The 6,249-nt window shown below is 40.7% G+C and overlaps 1 non-coding gene across 1 annotated transcript; it reads right to left on the bottom strand.

Annotated features, from left to right (window-relative positions):
• Positions 1-3,446: 3,446 nt before the first annotated feature.
• LOC118489789 lies at positions 3,447-3,553 on the bottom strand. The gene has a single exon (XR_004887803.1). It is a non-coding gene; the product is annotated as a small nucleolar RNA R71 (small nucleolar RNA).
• Positions 3,554-6,249: the final 2,696 nt, after the last annotated feature.

Genomic DNA, 6,249 nt, shown 5'->3' with positions numbered 1-6,249 from the left:
ACTAGTTTTCCATTCGCCAATTCAATAGAGTACGGAACGTCTAACTTACTAGCAGTTAACCCAAGCATGTTCTTAAGGTCTAATGACACGAAACTATAATCGGCACCAGTATCAAAAAGAACAGACGCATAGCGTTGATTTATAGGAACGTACCAGTGACAACGTTCGGATCCTGGCGCGCTTCCCTCGCACCAATGTTAAAAACTCGGCCTTGAGCTTGATTTATCTTTGGGCATTCCCTCTTGAAATGCCCAACGTCCCCGCAGTTGAAGCATCCTGGCCCTCGGCCATTCCCATTTTCATTTCCATTTCGATTCCCGTTTGTTCCCCGGTTACCAGCTTGATTCGGGGCATTCCCACGATTTCCGTTTCCCCCATTATTTCCTTGCGGTCTGTTTCCATTACCGCGGTTGTTGTTATTGTAACCCCTTTGGCCACCTTGGCCTGATCCAACCCAACACGTCTCCTTTGAATGGCCTGTCTTCCCGCAAGATTAGCACTTTCTGAGTCGGCAAGGGCCGGGATGGTGGAACTGACATGTACCACACTTGGGCAGAGTGCCCATGTATCCTCTTCCTCTGTTCTCGGCACCAGTTCCGGCCCTGGCTGGTGCACTTCCTTCTTCCCTCTTGCTAACACTGCTGGTGCCCTTTTTGAAATTTGAGAACTTCCTCTTGTTCTCACTTTGCGACGATTCAACATGTGTTTCCTTCTTTTTCGGTTCAGAGATTGAAAATTTGTCCAATCTGATGGCTTCCTCTGTAAGTGCCACACTGAGATCAATGGCTTCGGTAATCGTCGGGGGCTTGGACGTTGTTACCATGCTCATGATTTGGGGTGCCAATCAATGCATTTAAACTCAGGCTCAACCATATACGGCACAACGCGTGACAAGTTGTGAAACCTTTGCACATATTCAGCAATCTTTGGGCCGTCCATTTTGAGGTGCCAGAACTCAGTCTCTAGTTTCTGTATCTCGGCCCGAGAACTGTATTTCTTCCTCATGAGCTCCTTCAGCTCAGTCCATGTCATAGCATACGCCGCTGCTTCCCCAGGGTCTGTACTTGAAGGTTCCACCAAGATAGGGCACCGTCAAGAAAGAGCCCTGAGATGTACGTAACTTGGTGCTCAAGAGCACACTTGCTCATCCTTATAACAGAATCCGTCTTCTACGTCCACCTAACGAAAGCAACAGCACCCCCAGTGCCGTTATAGTTCAAGGGTTTGCAATCCAGGAATTGCTTGTAGGTACAACCGTTGGGAGGGTTGTTGTTGCTGTTCGGAATGTTGCCGCTTGTTTCTCCTTGAGAAGCAGCATACTGCGCAATAGCGGTAGCGATGATTCCTTGTAGTTCTGCCTGGTTAGTCAGCATGCGTGCGTAACGTCGAGGAGGCATTTCCTAGAGGATGTTCCATATTTGTCAGGTCATAGTAAGTATAGTAATTATACGTATACATTGTAACATCCATTATCCACATAGCATCTCATGTCATAACCATAACAAATAATCAACAATGCATGAAATTAAAAGACTTGCGATTAATGTTTCATAAACATACCACCGATACAGTTTCACAATTTTACCATGTGCCAAAATATATGTCTGAGTACAATAACAAATAAACCAAAAATCAAAATCGTGGTCTTCAAAAAAAAAAAAAAAAAAAGTCTTCATATTCATGGCTCTAGCACTGTCTTCCCACTAAGAGTAGCCGGTCTGAAATCTCTGTTGCCCGAGTATATCCCTAAGCTGACGGTGGAGGAGGAGGCAGAAAATGAGAGAAAATCAATCGGCGCAACTGCACCAAATCCTCCTCAAGTGCATAGGCAAAGCGCAACACGAAAGCAACCTGTCGATCGAGAGGGAGGAAATGAACGTCTGAATCCTGAAAGGAGGGAAAAGAAGTGTGCGATGCCGAAAACTGGGTCTGACAGGGACCGTTTGAAATGCCTTTCTCATTTCGTGCAAAATGATCAATCAACATACAAAACCTAATTTTCCGACATCTGAGCAATGGTTTATCCTATCTAGATACAAGACTCGATAAAGACAAAGTTAACAGACATTAATGCACCAACACTTAAAAATCAAAATTTGAATTCTGGTGATGAAATCTGAAATAAAAATTAAAATTGAAATCTGGTGATTTTTGTTTGTTTTGATAATTATCTTGTTAATAAATAAAACATAATGTGGATAATGAATTTAAATTAGGAAAGATGTAACTTAATTCAATTATTAAAATAATGATTTAAATCTAATTTTATATATAATTACAATCCTACCCTTAATAACTAAAAATGAAATCAAGGGTCCAGATCTGTTCACGCAGTTCACTCTTGGGAGGTTATTCACACAGGAACCCTACCCTATATATATATATATATTCATACATATATATACATATTAACATTTTTGCGATTTGAACGATTTTATTGGAGATCCTTTATTTGTTATTATGTCTACTTATTCACAATATATATCTACAAGTTGCGCTTCATAATATATATGCATAAGTATGGACATATTCGACATACATCGTAATTCATGTATTACGTCATTTCACACATATATTATACTTAAACACTTAATATGACAAATAACACATCAAGTTAATTCAACCATTATTTTTCATGTTTATCACGATTTTCACACATAATGCGATTTTCGATCTAATTTACCGTTTTACAACACATACGCTTAAACATAGCATCAATCCATATCATCATGTAATCACTTAACAAATCACATTACACATACTCATATTCACGTATCAATTTATAACATACAAAGTTCACCTGAAAATAGAAAAAATAAACTTTTTCTGGACAGCACAGGGTTGTGCCTACATAGGCACGGGGTTGTGCGACCCTTCTGATCAGGGGATTTTGTGTTTATGCTCACAGAAAGTCACGCAACTCTATATAATTCACAGGAAATACAACCCAGTGCATGACTTCCACCTCCAACAAAGACATAAAAGTGCCACTCGGCAAACCTGAGCGCTTTTTAAGAAAAAGACTTCAAGCTAAAAACCGACCAAAAGCCTGAACCCAAAACCTACCCATGGCGGATCAACACACTCTCATGGATTACCTACGGCCTACGGTCGGTAATCTTGGAGCCGCTATCAACCCTCCCAATGTAGATGCCAACAACTTTGAGTTTCGACCTCACCTAATCTAAATGCTCCAAAGTTCTGCCACCTTTCACGGCCGACCCGATGAAGATCCCCATTTACATATTACCAACTTTTTGGAAATATGTGACACCTTTCGTATCAACGGAGCCTCCAACGATGCTATCCGGCTCCATATGTTCCCCTTTTCCCTCAAAGATCGAGCAAAAGCTTGGCTAAACACCCTCCCAAGTGGGTCCGTGCACACTTGGGATGAACTTGCACAAAACTTTCTCTACAAATACTTCCATCCCGCTAAAACCGCCAAACTCATGACCGAGATTAATTTATACTCTCAAGAAGACGGGGAATCTTTGTACGAGACATGGGAGAAGTTCAAGGAGTTATTAAGGAAATGCCTGCATCATGGTCTTGAACGTTGGTAACAAGTGTCCATTTTCTATAATGGACTGTTACCACACACAAGGTAAATCCTTGATTCTAACTATGGGGGACTCCTTGGGAATCGGCGCCCCGAGGAAATTTATAACCAAATTGAAGGAATTGCTCAAAATAGTTTTCAATGGCACACTCCTAGGGGCTCGAAATCCATAGCCCCGAGAGCCCATAAAGTGGACAAAACCACTTCTTTACAAGCTCAAATCAAAGCCTTAACTTCAAAAATAAAGAAACTTGAACTAAATAAAACGGTTTCGGTTATGGCTTCAAAAATAAAGAAACGCGACCACCAGGTGCCTCAAGTAACTCCTTCACCCCCGAGTGGTGAAATCACCCAACTTTAGTTGGAGGGAATCAGGGGGTAATAACCAACAAAATCAAAATCAACGATCTAACTTTCAACAACAACCCCGAAATGAGTAACAAGGTTTCTAACCACAACAAGGATGAAGAGAAAGACGTGAGGATCTCATCACTCGTCTTTTTCTCCGAATCCGAAAATAGGTATTCAGAAAGGTTCCTACCAACCGAGGCCGAAATTAGGAACCAACGGGCTAGCATGCAAAATATTGAAAAACAAGTAGGCCAACTCGCCCAAAATTTCTCCAAAAGACCACAAGGAGCCTTGCCTAGTAATACCGAAGCAAACCCAAACGCCCAAGTAAACATTATCAATTTAAGAAACCAGAAGGCAGGACCTGACAATGAACCAACATTACCCCAAACCACTACACGACCCATAGACACACCCATAGCCAATAACGCAGAAAATAATCAGCCCCAAAATAACGAGCCAACCAAACTGCCACAGGTTCCTTACCCCGGTCGTTTACTACAGCAAAAGACCGACAAGAAATTCACCAAGTTTGTAAGCTTACTTAACAACTTCACAACAATCTCCATTTCGTGGAAGTCATCACGAAAATTCCAAAATACTCCAAATTTATGAGAGACTTTCTCACTCACAAAAGAAAGATTGTGTCAATCCAACTAGTCAACTTGAGTGAAGAATGCTCGGCGGCACTCCTCAACAAACTCCCCCAAAAGAAGATTGATCCCAGAAGCTTCACCATTCCTTGCTCCATCGGAGGATCACCGATAAGCAATGCGCTTGCCGACCAAGGACCTAGCATTAACCTAATGCCTGCCTCCATGTTCAACCGACTCGAGTTAGGAAAACCACGTCCTACAAGGATGAGCATACAACTTGCGGAAAGGTCGGAAAAATACCCTTAAGGTTTCGCGGAAAATCTCTTGGTCAAGGTTGGGGAATTTGTTTTCCCGACCGACTTTGTATCATAGATATGGAGGAAGACACCGAGATACCACTCATATTAGGAAGACCATTCCTTACCACCGCATGAGTAGGACAACGCGTGGAGGAGGACCCGGTCAACTACATCAAAGCAATAAGTATGAACCTAAACTATGCCCTCAGCCAGTGCAACTTGGGATGCGAGTCATCCTACTCGGGTAACATTTGACCGACTTTAGGTCTAGCCAAGGACCCTTATAATCGTGGCACACCATGGAGGCATACCATGGACTATCCAACAATAAAGTAGTTTTAATCTTAGTGTAACTTTTAGTCAAAGCTTTTATTTTTAAGTTTCCTTTTGGTAGGAATAAAATACACTCAAAGGGAGGATGGAAATGGCCAAAGGACGCTGAAACAGCACCCCATGCACGAAAACAGATGTCTCCTGATGCAAAATCTTCAAAACATGAAGTGTAGCACGGGGCCGTGTCTCAAGTCTACAAAAAAAATTGATTTTGGAACCTTCACACGGGGCTGTGTCCTGTAAGTACACCCCCGTGTTTGTCTTCTAGAAAATTTCGTTGTTGGCACTTTTGATACGGCGCCATGTCTCACACACACGCCCCTGTGTCCAGTGCCTGATTTTGGAAAAATTTGTTGTTTTTAACCAACATTTACACATTTAATCAAATCTAACCAATTTTGGACACATTGAGGATAATGTGTAATTTAAGTGTGTGGGGGGGGGGAGACTTATATTTGTTTGTCCTAAAACAAACCTTACACAAAACTCTACTTGGAACTGCTAAAACACCCCAAATCTTTTACAAAAATAATTTTTTTTAGTTTGTTTTGGCTTATTTATAGTTTAAGTTAGAAAACCAAGTTCTAAAAATTCAAGTTTTTAAAAATTTACAACCGATAGCGCCGTGAAAAAAAGAACCATATAAGAAAAATTCATTAAAAGGCAGACAAATTTTTAAAATTTGATTGTATATATATTTTCACACTTTTACCCCTTTCCCACAAAATTGTGAGTTTTTTAGCCTTTACCGAGCATTAAATATCATATCCATACTAAATGCTCATTTTTTATTTCTTGTGGGAATAGCCCGTATGGTTGTACAAATCTAGAACTTGACAAGACAATACATTTCTGGTCCTTATTGACTAATCTAAGTAAGTATATGATTGAGGCAACGGACCTTAAACCCTTTTTCTTTCTTCAACCTTATTTTCTATTTTAAATCCCCACAAACAAAAATTCCCCTTAGTCAACCCCTTTGAGCCTAAACCCTTCATTTCGAAACACACAAAACACCATCACCCAAAAACCATCTTTTACTTTAATACCCTTTTATTTTAGTAAAATTCGCTTCTTTTAAAAATACGTAAAAGCATGTGACTTTATT

Source organism: Helianthus annuus, chromosome 2 (genome assembly GCF_002127325.2).
Source record: "Helianthus annuus cultivar XRQ/B chromosome 2, HanXRQr2.0-SUNRISE, whole genome shotgun sequence".
Classification (NCBI taxonomy): Eukaryota; Viridiplantae; Streptophyta; class Magnoliopsida; order Asterales; family Asteraceae; genus Helianthus; species Helianthus annuus.
This window is presented reverse-complemented; position numbering and strand designations above follow the sequence as displayed.